This window comes from Callospermophilus lateralis, unplaced genomic scaffold, assembly GCF_048772815.1.
Source record: "Callospermophilus lateralis isolate mCalLat2 unplaced genomic scaffold, mCalLat2.hap1 Scaffold_279, whole genome shotgun sequence".
NCBI lineage: Eukaryota > Metazoa > Chordata > Mammalia > Rodentia > Sciuridae > Callospermophilus > Callospermophilus lateralis.
In genome coordinates, this window is record NW_027513499.1 from 159,259 (window position 1) to 174,102 (window position 14,844).

General features: G+C 44.2%; 1 pseudogene; it reads right to left on the minus strand.

The window, feature by feature from the left end:
- LOC143387209 (teneurin-4-like) overlaps nt 1-14,844 on the minus strand; it is a 266,697-nt pseudogene that overhangs the window by 114,040 nt on the left and 137,813 nt on the right.

Below are 14,844 nucleotides of genomic sequence, written 5' to 3' on the forward strand. Positions count from 1 at the left end.
GCACCTAACCTTCTTAGACACTCATCTTCTGAGTTGTGATTGTAAAAGTTCTCAGTCCTTATCCTCAGAAACATCTTCCTTTGTGCCAATGCCCAAACTGCACCTGTTGTCTTTCCTTGAGGGAGGTGAACATATGAGGAAGAGGTGAAGAGGGCAAAGAAAAGATCTAAGATTTGGCTATTGGTAATTATGCCCCAAAGTGTATACGTAAGGGAGAAGCTGCCCCGGGCTTCTCTTATTAAACTCTAATCCACATACAAGCCCAGATGAAGCCTGGGACCTATCATGGCTATGTTTTAATTTGTCTGGACTTATTTTACAATCCTGTTCATTAAAATAGCTGGTAGGGGAAGCTGTGTCTTTCCCCTAAAGGGAGAGACTTACACATAATTTTCCCATAAAATTTTTTTCTACTTGGAAAGATGCTCAAAATTGCCCCAAATAGGGAGTGGTAGGGACCCCACCCATGTTTCTGCACACTTTCTGCTGAACAAGGAATGGATGCAGATGAAGATGTTTTTAAAATTCTTGGGGATGTGGGAACAGAGTCTGGGCCCCATGTGACCTCTTGGGAAGTCTGTTTGTAAGTCAAATTTGATAAGTCAAATATTTCTATTTTGCTTAGGAATTGAGATTTGGAGAGTGACCTTAAGAAATTTTAATAGTGAGTTTGACAATTTAAGATGAATTCTGCTTGGATTTTCTGTTTTATCACTAGTTCATCTGAGTTATTGCCCACTTGAGGGATTTCTCTAAAATCCTGGTAGTCTTAAAATTCAAGTCAATCTACCTAGCACTTAAGGCAAAAATAAGAAAGAAATGAAATTTCCACAATGTTGCAGAGCTGTTGTTGATGGCACATAAACGTTACCTCATTCCTGCTTCTTAGCAGTCCTGTAAGGCTACTTGCACTCCTGTACTGGAGTCAAGGAGACTGCTTGGAGAAATGCTCAAAGGTACTTAGCTAGAATAAAAGGTGATTATACTAATACAGGTTTTTGGTTTGTGAATTGTGGGATCAGGTTGAGGTAAAACCTGATGTAATCTGACAGTGGTTCCCTGACTGTTAATTGTAAATTAGATCATTGCCACAGTTAGAATACACAATTTCTAAAATCAGAGTCTGAGTCTGCTTCCTCACCCCAACTGAATCTCTGTTGGATTAAGAACTTCTCCTTTTCTTTGTTTCTCTGTTTATCTATCCATCTGTCTGTCCCTCCACCTAACTGCCTGATCATCTAACTGGTTATCTAGTCACCAGGCCATTTAACTAAACATCCATCCATTCATCCATCCATCCATCCATCCATCCATCCATCCATCTATCCAACATGTGACCTGAGCAAGTTATTTCATCTCTCTGTGCCTCAGCTTTCTCATCTGCAAAACAGTATATAGATATCAAATATTAGGCTCACGTACAGGTTAAATAAATGTTATGCAATGTGTCTACTGTCACATACATCTTTCACGGAGTAAACATCTATTATATGGCAACTATTTCATGTTTATATGCTGGAAAGAGCCAGGGAAGGGAGGGTTTGAAAACATGGGGAAAGCAAGGGATGATGTTCCACTGAGATTCCTCTTAACAAGTTGGCAAACACTGGACCCAAAGCATAATTGGCAAGACAGGCTTACAGGGCAGTTCATCCCCTGGGCAAGGGAACACAGGCAGAGAGATATGTGGGCATGGGCTGTGTAGGGAACCATCCATAATAATAGGAAAGTATTTGACTAATGCTCTCAATGTTCTCAGTGAGGTAGGAGGAAGGAATATCTGTGAGCAGTGGCCTGGTGAATAGCTGTAGACACTGAAATAGCTCATTTGGGGACCAAGAGTGAGGGCTCTTGGAGTATGAGAAGAACTGCATTGGGAGGGCCCAGGAAAGGTTAAAGATCTTGAGCATGATGGGATGTGGCTTAGCCAAGATCAGAAGCCTAACTGTAAGATCAGAGATGGGTCAGGAGATCTGTGTTATGTGGTTATAGGACCAAGAGTAAAAAAGATGAGAACTTAGAAGAGTAGGTTTTGTGGTGGAGCAATGTTAGACAGCAAAACTAGGACCCAGAAGAGGAAGTGCCTTGTTCTATGCCACACAGTGACACACATGTCAGTACTTGAAAAAGAACTTGCTAGCTACCTTATAAAAACAGTCCTGTAGGGGACCAACTAGGCAATGGCTACAAGAGACATTTATGTATTTTTGGCCCCTCCTCTGTGCTTCTGCAGGTGCAGTTTCCATGGTCTAGGCCCTCCTCTGCTTCATCTTCACATGTTCAAGTCTAAGTGTGCTTCCAGTTCTGGCTACAATAACACCTCCTCCCTGAAGCCTTATCTCAGCCACAAGGGGTTCACCTTCACAAAGACTTCTATGAAGATCATTCTTTCTCAGGATTATTAGTCTATCTGTGTTGCCTCCAGGATCCTGCTATCACAAATTATTCTCTGCACTCCCCAGTGAGGCTCACACATGTATCTATGTGGTCCCAAATTCCAGTGATAGGGGGCAGAGTATGCCATGTGATTACTCAATGTTCTGTGACTTTACACAGAGCAGAGGCCTTGGAGTCAGGCAAGCTGGATTCAAGAGTCTGATCTGCTACTTCTGCAACGTGAGACAAATGCTGCCCACCTTTGTGCCTCATCTATGTCATCTGTAAAATGGTGACAATAGTACCCCAGCTACTAGAATTTTAAAATTGATTTTTCAGTGTATTGAGAAACCTGGCACAGTGGTGCACACTTGTAATACCAACTCCTTGGGAGGCTGAGGCAGAATCACAAGTTTGAGACCAGCCTGGGCAACTTAGCAAGACTGTCTCAGGATAAATAAAACATAAAAAGGGCTGGGGTATAGCTGAGTGGTAGAACATTTGTCTAACATGCATGAGACCTTTGGTTCAACCCCCAGCACTATCACAGAGGTAGTCAGCAGTAGAAGTAGAGGCCCTGATGGCTGGCTGGCTCTAGTTGCTCCTCTGTGACTCTCAAGGTCACAGATAAATGCTGTGTTACTTCTGCGGGGCTGTGTTACTTCCAAGGTCTGAATTATTGTGTATATATCTCTATATATCTACATATCTATCGAGAGTGTGTGCACCTACTATGTGCCAGATATCCCTAGATGCAGGCTGGGAATGCAGAGATGATATGAAATTACTCCTAAGCCACAAGGAACTCAAGTCTTCCCATGCATGTAAATGAACACAAAGCTGGTCACCACACCAGTGAGCAGTAGGCTGATTATAAGTTAATTTTCTCTCCTAAAGGAGATCGTATTTTGAACAGGCCAGCATTCTCTCGAGTAAGTAGATCCTTCCTTCACTAACTTAGGCCAATAGTTTTTTAGTCCCAGTGCAGTTTTAGAAAGACAAGGAAGAAGGTGCAAAAAAGCAGCCTGAGTCTGACTTCCTTACTGTAATTAGTGTCCTCTAGACATTGAGGCCAAACCCAAGCCACTCTCTTGTGCTTTTCAACTTCCCCTCCTATCACCCGAGAGCCAGCGCTGCTCCAAGTCATGGCTCTGTTCTGCAGATGGAGATGGCACAAAGCTAATGAGCCTTGGGAAGCACATGGCCTTTCACCTCATTCAAGGAGCTTAGAGAGCTTTCAAACCAGGCAGAAAAGTGAATTCCAGTGTGCTGGTGCAGAGCAGGTCTCCACACCTATTCCTCCAGGACTAGAATTTTAAGCCTTTACAAAGTACCTATCGCAAGAAGCAGTAAACCTGTTATTCATCTTAATTGGAGGGTATCAGGCTTCCTGATTAGAGGAGTTCAAACCTATTTGGGAGGAGGCCTCCAAACAGGGTCTGACTCTGCAGGATAATAAGCCAGGAAAGGCCTGCTGAGCAAAGGAGCCAAAGAACATGACTGGGATGTGCATCCTTGGCCATAGGTGGAACCCAACTCACTAAAAGGGTCCAAATGGGTGAAATGAAGGTAGACAATGTCCTCTTCCAAAAGATCTCTGACCTGATATCCTTTGGTAAAAGGCCCATTTCTCCACCCAGCTATGAGCTCATCTATCTAACTCTTTCCTGGACACTTGCACCAGGATGTCTCCAGGCATCTGAACTGCATGCTGATATTAGAGTAAACTTTCTAAGACCAAATTGCCAAGTTGGACCTCCACTTAAAACTTCTTGGAGGTTTACAATGACAGATAAACCTAAACTCTTTTATATCATTCAGGTTCTGATACTTGTTAGCCTTCTTTACCTCTTCCCCCCTCACTACTGCCATAGATATGCTAAGATAAGCCACATTGCACTACTAAAAATTCACAGGAGATGCCCTTGATCTGTCTCAGCTCTGTACATGTTGCAAGTCTTTGCTGCAAAGTGCTTGCTTCCTCCCTCTATCTGTGCCTACTCATAGCCAACCTCCAACACCCATCTGAAGTCCCATGTCCTCCAAGAAGCCACCTGGATCACCCCAATTAAAAGTAACTAGTCTGTTTCCTGAACTCTGGGAGTACTATGAAGCACAGGGTCATGATTCCATTTGCATGATTCCTGGCAGTGTTACTATATGAAGTGGTACCCGGTACACCTGATACCTAATTCACTGCCAGGTTCAGTGTGAACCTTGGTAGCAGCCAGTGACAGAGTTGTGCAGGGAATATACTATGAACCCAGAGAAGCCTGGATTTGAACTTTTGATTCCCCAAAGTGTTTTTGGGAAAGTCACCCAAATTCTCTAGATCCTGATTTCTTGGGAACAACACTCCCTGCCATGTCAGAGGCTTATGTATTTGTTGTCTGAATAAATTCTGATGCATATATATGAAGGAGTTCTGTACAATGTAAAATTTCCTTTCAAGGAACAGTTATTTTTTAAAATTACAAGTTATCATAACAGTAGTTTGATTCAGAAGACAAGTAGAGAGAAAGAGAATATAAGTATCAGCTTGGACATCCAAACAGAGACCTGATTCTGAAGCCCAATTTCAGGAGGACTTATATTTACATACTGAAGAGCTCCAATTCTGATAGAAAATGTTCCAGGGCTGTCGGGGGAAATTCCACTAAATTAAAAAGCTGCCAACTCCTGGTTTATCAACCTTTAACTCTGGCAGTACTTAGCAGTATGCCTGTCTGGGCCAAATTTTCCAGTGTTTGATTAAATGCTAGGAACTGACCATCTCATTGTGTCTAAACGTCTACGCTTCTTTCCAGAAAACTGGAGAGCTCTTCCTGCTTCCCTCCAGCACTCCCCTTCCCTCACTGTGGCAGCGTTAATGTCTCAGATATTTATTATTCTGAACTTTGGTTTTTAGGCTGTCACTTGCTGCTGGGAAGGGGCACAGGAAATGTCAAGTCTCACTGGATATTATTTCTCGGGTGAAATTCTAACCTTGAGATTCCTGTCCTGTACCATACCTACACAGAAATAGCCCAGCCTGATCGTTTCCTTTTGATGTTTAATTGGATGTCGGTGCTGTGCTTTCTGGGCTGAGAACGTGGTGCTTCTCAGAGATGGAACAATTCCGGCTACACAAATGAGACTTGTAACAGGGGAGAATGCTCAACGCTGAATCTAATTTTCTCTCCCATCCATGAACATAAGACAATTTCTCTGGCATTAAAGCATCTCACTCAGTCTTTCTGTCATTAATAAGAATTAAATTCTGTTCCCTCAAATTTAAATGTAATTATATTTTGCCTTGTAAATAAAATTGAATTACCATTCTCAAAAGTTAGCATTAATTCAACGGCTATGTTTAGAGCTTTAATTTTTTTTAACCCTGCTGATACTTTCAGTTTATTTATTTATTTTTTAAGCATTTGGTTCATTTTGCTGTCAATTGTGAATTAATTTAATAACACAGCTGTTCAGATCCCCATCCATCTAATCATTATTGTTATCATTTATGCTTTGAGGTTTCACTTTTCTTTTTGGTAGAGAAAGAGAATAATAGAGATGGAACTGAAAACTCAGAGGATATGAGTTTGAATTCTGGAATGTCTCCCTAAGTTAAGGTAGAGCCTACACCAGAGGTTGAGCTGAAAGAGCCAAAGAGAGAGTCCTGATGTAGAATCTGGGAGGGAAATAGTCAATGTTCACTGAAAAAGCTGTGAATTTAAGAGTTTTATTTATTAAGGCATTTGGGTGGGCTCCGTGATTTGCATTGCATATATTCTGACCTGATTTTCTACTACTGACTCAGGGCTCCTACTTTCTTGTCAGATAAGATATGTCTTTATCAACAGATGGCATGCTCACAGGGCTCTCTTGCTTCTGCACATGCTACCCCTCAGCCTGCAATGCCTTGCCCTCCTTGCCACCAACAAGCATCCCTTCAGTTCCCTTTCACAGTGTGGCTCCCATGTCTCCTTAGTGAGGACCTCCCCAGACTCCTCTCCTAGGCTCCTAATCACTACTGTATGCACACCAGGCTTCGAGCTTGGGCATTCCACTTCGTGAACAGACTGTGGGGCTCTCTGATCCTTGGTGCCTTGAACAGTGCTCAGCACCTAGAGGAGGCCAGAAAGGCTCAGTGATTGTGTGAAACAAATGTGCATAGCTGTGGGGGTATGTGCAGGTCTGGAACTACTCCAGGTCTCTCTCTGAGGGGGCTGAACTCTGCTGGCACTGAGCTCAGGAAACTCACTGTCCTGAGAGAAGGCTGCTGCTAATACAGTGTGGCCCTTGTGCTGTGGGCCACTGACCTAGTTGTTTGGGGTAAATGTGTCAGCATATTAATGACTCTTGGTCTAGAGTCAAGGACCAGTGTTGGGGGCTGGGGGAAGGGGATGGTAGAAAGACTCAGAAGCAACAAGGACACTGAGCCTCTGAAAGAGAAAACAAATTGTTTTAACATTGACTCAGATCCAGGCCTCTGGCTCTGAACTTTCACACTGTAAACTGCCCTCAAACTCAAATTTGTTAGAATCTCACACTGTTTGGCTAATTTAGACCTAATCATGCATTCTGAAAAATATATACACTCATACTTCATTTAGTAAGTGCTTACTGAATGCCAGCCACCATGCTAAGCATTTTATGCATACATATTAAAGCTAATTTGGAAAACAGCCCTGCAAGGCAGGTATCATTAGCTATACTCCACGGATCAGCCGAGTCTTGACAATCTAGCCTGGTCCTACTCCAAATCTCATGCGATTCTTACTGAGGGCACATGCTACCTCCAAACCAATGCCACTGTATCTCTAAAACATCTCCACCTGTTATTCCATGAAGCTCAAGTGCAATGAAATGATAAGAATCATAAACCACCAGCAAGAGCATTTTACAGGCAGGCTCTCTGCCATGCGCTGCTTCTGTGCGCCAGCAACCCAAAGGAATAAAATGTAGTGAGAGGCTCCTTTCAAATAAAAGCCATTTATGGGAGACAAGACTCAGAGCAGTGGAAATTAGGAATGAATTTATGAAGCTGAGAACAGAGGCAATGGAGAGGGTGGGAATAAAGACCCCCCAAAAAATTATCCTATGGAGGAGCAAATGATAAGTTTAAGGACTGGCCTTTCAAATGGTACCCTGGAGAATGTCACAGAGCCTGCAACCTTCTTATGAAGCCATTAGGTTCTGAAGGACAGGTAGGCTTTTCCAATTCTAAGGACCATCTCAAAGAGGTTAAATTTCCTCCCTTTCTAAGGCAGCTCTGTACCAAGGGGAAGAATGGCCAACCATAGCCCTTGGGGTAGGTGGAGCCAAAAGCTGCTGAGCTGTGCCTTGAAGCACAGGCTGATGATGCATCCAGCCCAGCAGGCTGCTCCCTGGGGTGAAGGAGGGGCAGTGGTGTGGTGCTAGTTCAGGAGGAGCTCTGGCTGGCTGGCACTGCGATTGAGACTAATAGAAGTGAGGTTTGGAAAGTGACAGAGAAGGAGCCAGAGGCTTGGTTTTCTGAAGATTGTGTGGGGTGGCAAGGAAGGGTTCTCCGTGTGGGGGAGGAGGTCCTGAGAGAGGACGGCTGTCTGTCTAGTGGTGTGCTGAATCTTCCCAGGCAGAGTTTCAATTGCAACACCTCCCTTTTCTGTGTTCCCAGTGGGCTCTCTTTCCTCTTTTTGCCCGTTCACTGGTTAGGTCTTGGGTCATTCATGCAATAGTCACTGAGAATCTAATGCATGTTTGGCCCTGTGCTCAGGATGTGGACAGACTCTGACCTCATGGAGCTCACAGCTCAGTTCTAGAGGGACCCGACTGCTCAGATCACCGTGGTGTCAGCACTGCAGTCTGGGTCTTGAATGTCTCCCAAAGGCCATGTGTTGAAGGTTGGATCCCCAGCCCTTGGCATTACTGGGAACATCTGACCCTGTAGGAGGTGGGGCCTAGTGGAAGACAGTTAGGTCATTGGATGCATGCCCTTGAAATTGTATTGGGACCCCAGCCATTCCTCTTTTTTTCTCTTTCATTTCATGGCCACCATAAGGTGAGCAGTTTTCTCTACCATGTGCTCCCACCATGACATATTGCCATGCTACAAGGCCCAATGTGATGGGACTAACTGACCATGGACTGGAATCAATAAAACTATGAGACCAAACAAATCTTTCCTCTTTTTGATTATCTCAGGTATTTTGTCACAGTGACAGAAAGCTGATTAACACACTTAGGAAAGACCTTGGAGCCACATCTGGTTTGAATCTGGACTCTGCCACTTACTAACAAGGTGGGGTAGGTGCTGGAAAGTAACACCACTTTTGAGCTTCAAGTTTCTTCATCTAGAAAATGAGAATGCTAGTGACATTACCTTCACAGGGCTCTTAGAAACCTTAACCAGGATAATGATTGTAAAACACATAGTTCAGGGCTGGTATGTGGTGAGCACAAAGAAATAGGTGGCTCTTTAATTAGCACTCCATCCTGTGGCTTATCAGGAAGAAGAGATGATTACTGACAAGGAAGCCTCCTTGGATGGAAAGGGTTTGAGGTAAGAGCTGAGGATTGAGACAAAGGTCTGCCCTGGATTCAACTCTGCAGCTGTAAGCCAATCATTTTGGGCAAGTCATTTCCCCTCTCCAACCTTTCCTATCTACATGACAGCAGGGTCACCTTCCCTGCTGTCCTCATCATCCCAAACGATTTGGGAAGCAGATTCCCTTAGGGCCCAAAGTTAAGGACAGAGGTGCCCTGGGGCTGATGGGTGGGATACAGCATCTTCTGGGTCACAGGAATCTGTTCACAATTATCTCATGCTGCCTGTCAGGGTGGAGGACCATATTAACAGGCTGGATTTAAGGAACAGTTTCTGAGATGAGACTGGAAACCAGGCTGCCAGGAACCAGGGACCCAAGTAAACACTGTATAAAATCTGCCTTCACTGTTTCCACAAACCTCACCAAAGTGCTGAGGAACTTGTCAGCTCACATTTCATTACAGGCTGGCTGTGGAACACAGGGCATGTTGATTTAAGCTGCCTTCATTAAATCCTGTTCCTGGTGCTGAACAGCAGCAAGACACTCATCTCAGGGAAGAGACAGTCCTCCTTCCTAGTGGGTGGTGGCCAGCAGGAGTCTAGCTTTGCCAACCCACAGTGGACCCTGATGTTGGGAGGACGACTTAGTACATGTCTGCTGGTGTGCAGTGACTGATGAAAGTTCTGGGCATGCCAGACAGCACACAGAATAAATAACATGAATAGAGTTTCTGCTTGTCCAGTGTCTGAGCTGTGTGAGGTACTGGGGTAGCCATTTCACCTGTATTTTCTCTCCCAATCCCCACAACAGTTTTATAAGGTAAGTGGGAAGAAACTGAGGGTTAGAGAGGGTAAGATACCTACTGAAGATGCTCAAGGAGTGGGGAGCAAGTCTTCTGAAATGAGACCTGAGCCTGCTCCATTAGTACCTCTTTGAACATAAAGATGGTCTCTTGGCTGCCCTTGCATCCAGACAGTAAGGCAGCTCTTGCTTGGCTTCATTGCAAAGACTCACTAGTTTTAAAATACCTTCCACTTGGTGAAAGTGTTCTTGGATTGGAGGTAGAAAGAGATATAAAAGTGCATATTACATGGCAGACACTGTTCTATGTGTGTACAAAAATGATGTAATTTAACAATCACATAATTGCTGAGATGGGTGCTATTACCTCCATTTTTCAGATACGGAAACTAAAGTCAAGAGAAGTTAAGCCTGCCAATGCCACACAGAGGCAGAACTAGGGTTGGACCCAAAAGTAGGTGATGCCTAGGTGGTTGAGATAAGAGGAGAACACTTGAAATGCTCTCATTATCCTTCCAACTGGGTGACAGGAAGCAGGCTTGACTTAGAGCCCTGGACTGGGTCGGACTCCCCTTCCTCACTCACCAGCATGCCTTTGGTAAGTCATGGAGCTTCCCAGCATGGATGATACCACACTTGCCATCCTTCCTCACATGGCCATGGTGGTGTGGTTGTGGAGTGTGCTTCTGTGTGTCGTAGTTTGGTGTATGCTATCAGTCACTCAACAAAATCCCAAATTTTACTACTACTGTGAAGGGGGTCAATAACTTGAAGCTGTCCTTTAAATTCCTGGCCTTGCAACAATCATGACACCATTTAGTCAGTTAAAGATTGGAGACTGAAAAATTATAATTTGCATTTCTGAAAGGCATGTCTTATCTTGTTTCATATTATCAAATGTTTCTGTTAATATCCAGTGCTTCCACTGATGGCTGTGTTAATCAAGATCATAAAAATAGATAACATTTATGGAGCCCACATCATGGGCTGAGTAGCATGCTCAACTCTCCTTTGCATGGTCTTGAATAATTGTCACAGTGACCCTGGAAGGTAGATACTATAGTTATCTCCATTTTTTAGCTTTGAGGGGAAAAGTGACTTGCCCAAAGTTACAACTATGAAGTGGTAGGGCTGGGATTTGAACCTGGGTCTGTCTGACTCAGGGCCTCTTCTCCCCACAGAGTTCTCTGCCTTCACGTGAGCTACAGCTATGGGGAAGGCAGTACTCAGGATTGAGAAACAATTCAATTCAAATAATTCAACAGTTCTACTCAGAGTCCCTCCAATGGTTCTGCCATCTCCTTTCACAGGACAAAACTAAAGAATACTTCAAAATATCACCCAAAGTTATACCTGCCTCCTCCAAAACTGTGGAATTTCATTAGGGATTAACGGTGCAAGTCACAGTTATAGACCTATCATAAATTAGCTTTGTGGCCATATAATGAACTATACAAGCCAGCGTAGTTTTAAGAGGATCATTTATTATATTGCCATAAACAGAGCTATATAAAAAGAATTATTTCTGAGACTCTGCACATCTGTGCTCACAATCATGTCTTTATGTGAGCTTTGCAAACAAGGATAAAAGTCCAATTTAGACTGTTACTGAATGTCAGTTCTCCATTCAATAGGGAAAGGAGATTCAAAGTATTCCAAAGGTGTGAACGCCAAAGGTCTCAGCCATCTTTCCTGATAACAACCAGAACTGTTAATCACAACATAATGAGCTAATTTAAGCCTCACATTGTTTTAACAGTGTGGAGTGGTGAGGAAGGTGATTTAGAGCGAAGAGCCTAGTTGGAGATGCTATCACTCTCTAGCTGAGTGTCCTGGGGCAGGATTACTTAAAAATTCTCTGAGCCTGAGCTTCTTTATCACTTTATTTTTCTTTCTTTGTTTGTTTGTGGTCTCCCCTCTACTCTTCCCAGAATACAAGCTCTGAGAAGGTAGGGATGTCCTAGGATCTTTATCCTCTCTGATTAGAAAAGTACCTGGGGCACAAATAGGTGCTCAATAAGTATTCACTGGTTAAAGTGTCTTGTAAATTGGTTAAATAGGGATGAGGATTCCTTTCTCACAGGGATTTTATGTGGGTTAAGTGTGATATTGGATGTGGACTCAACTTATTATGTACCAATACTATGGTAAGTGAATCATGTATGTTCTTACTTAATCCTCTTTGGAAGAGTCTATAAATCACAGCACTTATAACAGAAGGATGCCAACAACATTACCCTTTGAACTTGACATGTATAAATTCTGTGGGGAGCCAGAAACTGCAATCAAGAGTACATTTAATCCTGGCTTAAATCATTCATTCATTCATCAGTATTTCTGATGAATGGGTCAGGCCCGTGCTGAGTCCCAGGGCTTAGTCATGAACAGGTATGTTCATGCTGCACGCATGGAACTTACCATCTAGTTGAGCATCTGACCAAAGGCAGGTGGGGGCCAGATCACAGAGAACCCTAAAACCCACCATGAGCTTAGACTTTACTCTGGGAAATGGGTGAAACCAAAGTGTGTGCAGCTGGGGCAGGGGCCACTCTTACCCCTTTCCCCATGGCTCTTGTCTAGGAACTTTCCTACAGCCTTGCCCAAGGAACCAGCAAAGTGAATCCCACGCTCCCAGCAGAGAACAAAGACCAGGAGGAACTGAGGAGAGGCCTTCATCTCTGCAGGTCAACTGGGTAAAGCGAGTATAGGGCAAGAGGGGGGTTAGAAAGAGGCTTGCAAGGCCGGAAGGGAGCAGCTCCAGGGATCCTTGATGGACTGGCAGTGGTCCAGCAGGATGGATGCTGTCCCTGTGCTCTGTTGATCCTAAACTGAGGGCCATTATCTATGCCACAATGATGCTCTGCCACAGAGGTCATGGGAAGACTAGATCTGCCCCTTTCTGGGCCTTTGGGGTGGTAGCAACCCCAGGATGGAGCCAAAGCTGCCTTCCTCCCATCGTGCTAGGACAACATCTGAGCATTAGTTACTTCACAGGGAGCTGTGAATGACCTGGGAAGAACCAGCAGACCAGGGGTGGGAGCACAGGATGGAGGAGAGGGTAACACTCATAGGGAGGTGGGCTGACTTGGTTTAGAAGAGGGTCTGACTTAGTTTCTTCTTAGAAGGCATATTCACAGTTACATTTTTTCCCCTTCCCACTGCAGAGCTTGCCATTTGAGCCAGGATTCCTAGCAGAAGCTTAGCCCATTAATGAAATGATGAGGCCTGCATGACTAGGCTGCAGACACAACCCATTCCCAGAAATGTTCCACGCTCCAGTGACCACACAAGCAATTAGACACCTTCAGGACCAAGAACTCAGCAGTCTCACTTTTCACTGCAAAAGATCTAAGTTTGTTCTCTTCTGCCCCTCCCCCACCCCTTCCAAGCATCCTGCTGGCTCAGTTCAAGCTTTAAAAAATACGGGGCAATAAACTTCAGAAGAAGGATGAGAGAGGAAAAAAAGTAAGCTTGTTAACTGATGTTTTATAAACACAGTTAGCACAGAGCTGGGGGAGGGGGGAGGAGGAGGAGGAAGGCCCAAGAAAACCCTATTATAAACACAGGACTACGTAATGACGCCTAGCCAGAGAAAGAAATAATAAAGGGAATCAGTCCCAGATGGGCCTCTTCAGAAGAGAAAGCAGGAGTAAAAGCATTTCTTTTCAAATAGATAACGTAAATCAAAGTTCTGAACAACATTTTTCTCTTTGTAAATAACCCTGCGGCTCTGAGGCACCGTCTAGTTCAGCTTTTCTGGGGATAGGCACATTCCCCTCCTGAGCTCACATTATGCAGATGGGGATAGGGGTGGGACAACCCACCATTTCCTGTTCCTTCTCAGGGTGTCCACCTCAACTGTCCAAAAGGAAAGGGAGAGCAGAGGAAGGTCCCTAATTCTCGGGCTAAGAAAGCCAGCTTCCTTTGTTCTAGGGGCTGGTGCCTCCTCCCAAACAGCTCCAGTCACCCCCACTGATGGATGCCCAGCCCTTCTTGGGGAAGTGGGGGTGCGTGAAGCCTGTCTCAATCCCTTCCTGTACCCTATCTTTGGAAAATGGCCTGTTAGTACTCTCTTTCTTTTAAGAGAAAATAATGCCCTATGAGGAGCTTCTCTGTCAAATACCAAATGGGTTTAGAAGGCCAGCTCTCCTTGGAGTCTCTGGCATGGGCAGTGGAAGGGGCCAGGGTGCTACATGGTGGTGAACAGGTGATAACCACAGTGCACAGCATCATTCATTAACTGCAAATGGCAATGTCCCTCTATCTCAAAAGACTTTGGGTGAAATGAATGGGTAAAACAGGAACTGCGCTTCATTTGTCCCCAGAATAATCCTAACAATAAAAAGCCACATTTATGGAGCATTTACTATGTGAGCTAAGTGGTTTTCATGGGTCATTTAATTCGATCTTCACAATGGCCCTCTGAGGAAGGCATTCCCATTTTGTAGATGAAGGAACAGAGGCAAGCGAGTACAGAACCAGACTCAAACATATATGTGATTTCAGAATATGCAGTCATAAAAGCTCCTCCATGTTGCTTGTAAGTGAGAGTCCTCCTATTGTCTGGAAATCCAAAGGAGAAGACCTGGGCTGAATCCATTGGTCAGATTTTGATCATGGGAAGGTCACTGCCCCTTCCCAGGTCTCAGTTTCTTCATTTATAAAACAAAAATATTCATCTGGCTCACTCAGTTAGATTTTTCCAGAAAAAATCTAAATGTCATTGTTAAATCCATCTTTGATTTACTTAGCCACACAATTGCTTTATGAAGGAGAAAGGCATGCTCATGAGCACCAACGAGTCATATGTGAACACATGCGTGCACATAGTAACACACACATACAGGAGTATGATAAAGGCAGACAGAGTTTGAAGTCTGTGGTAGAAATTGACTTGAGAAATGGAGACAGGAAAGAGCAGATGAGCTTAGAGGGGAGTGGAAAGAACTTGGGCTGTGGAGCCAGAATGACTGGGCCAAACCCAGTTCTGCCACTGAACAGTCGAGCAAACTCCTAACTGGGTTTGACATTAGGTATTATTAGGAGGTTTCTATCACAGATCCTTGATATGATAAATGGGCAGTAAGTGACAGCCCTCCTCCCCTTTGTGGACCATTATGGATGCTGGTGGACTTCTAGCATCAAGGGCAGAGGTCAC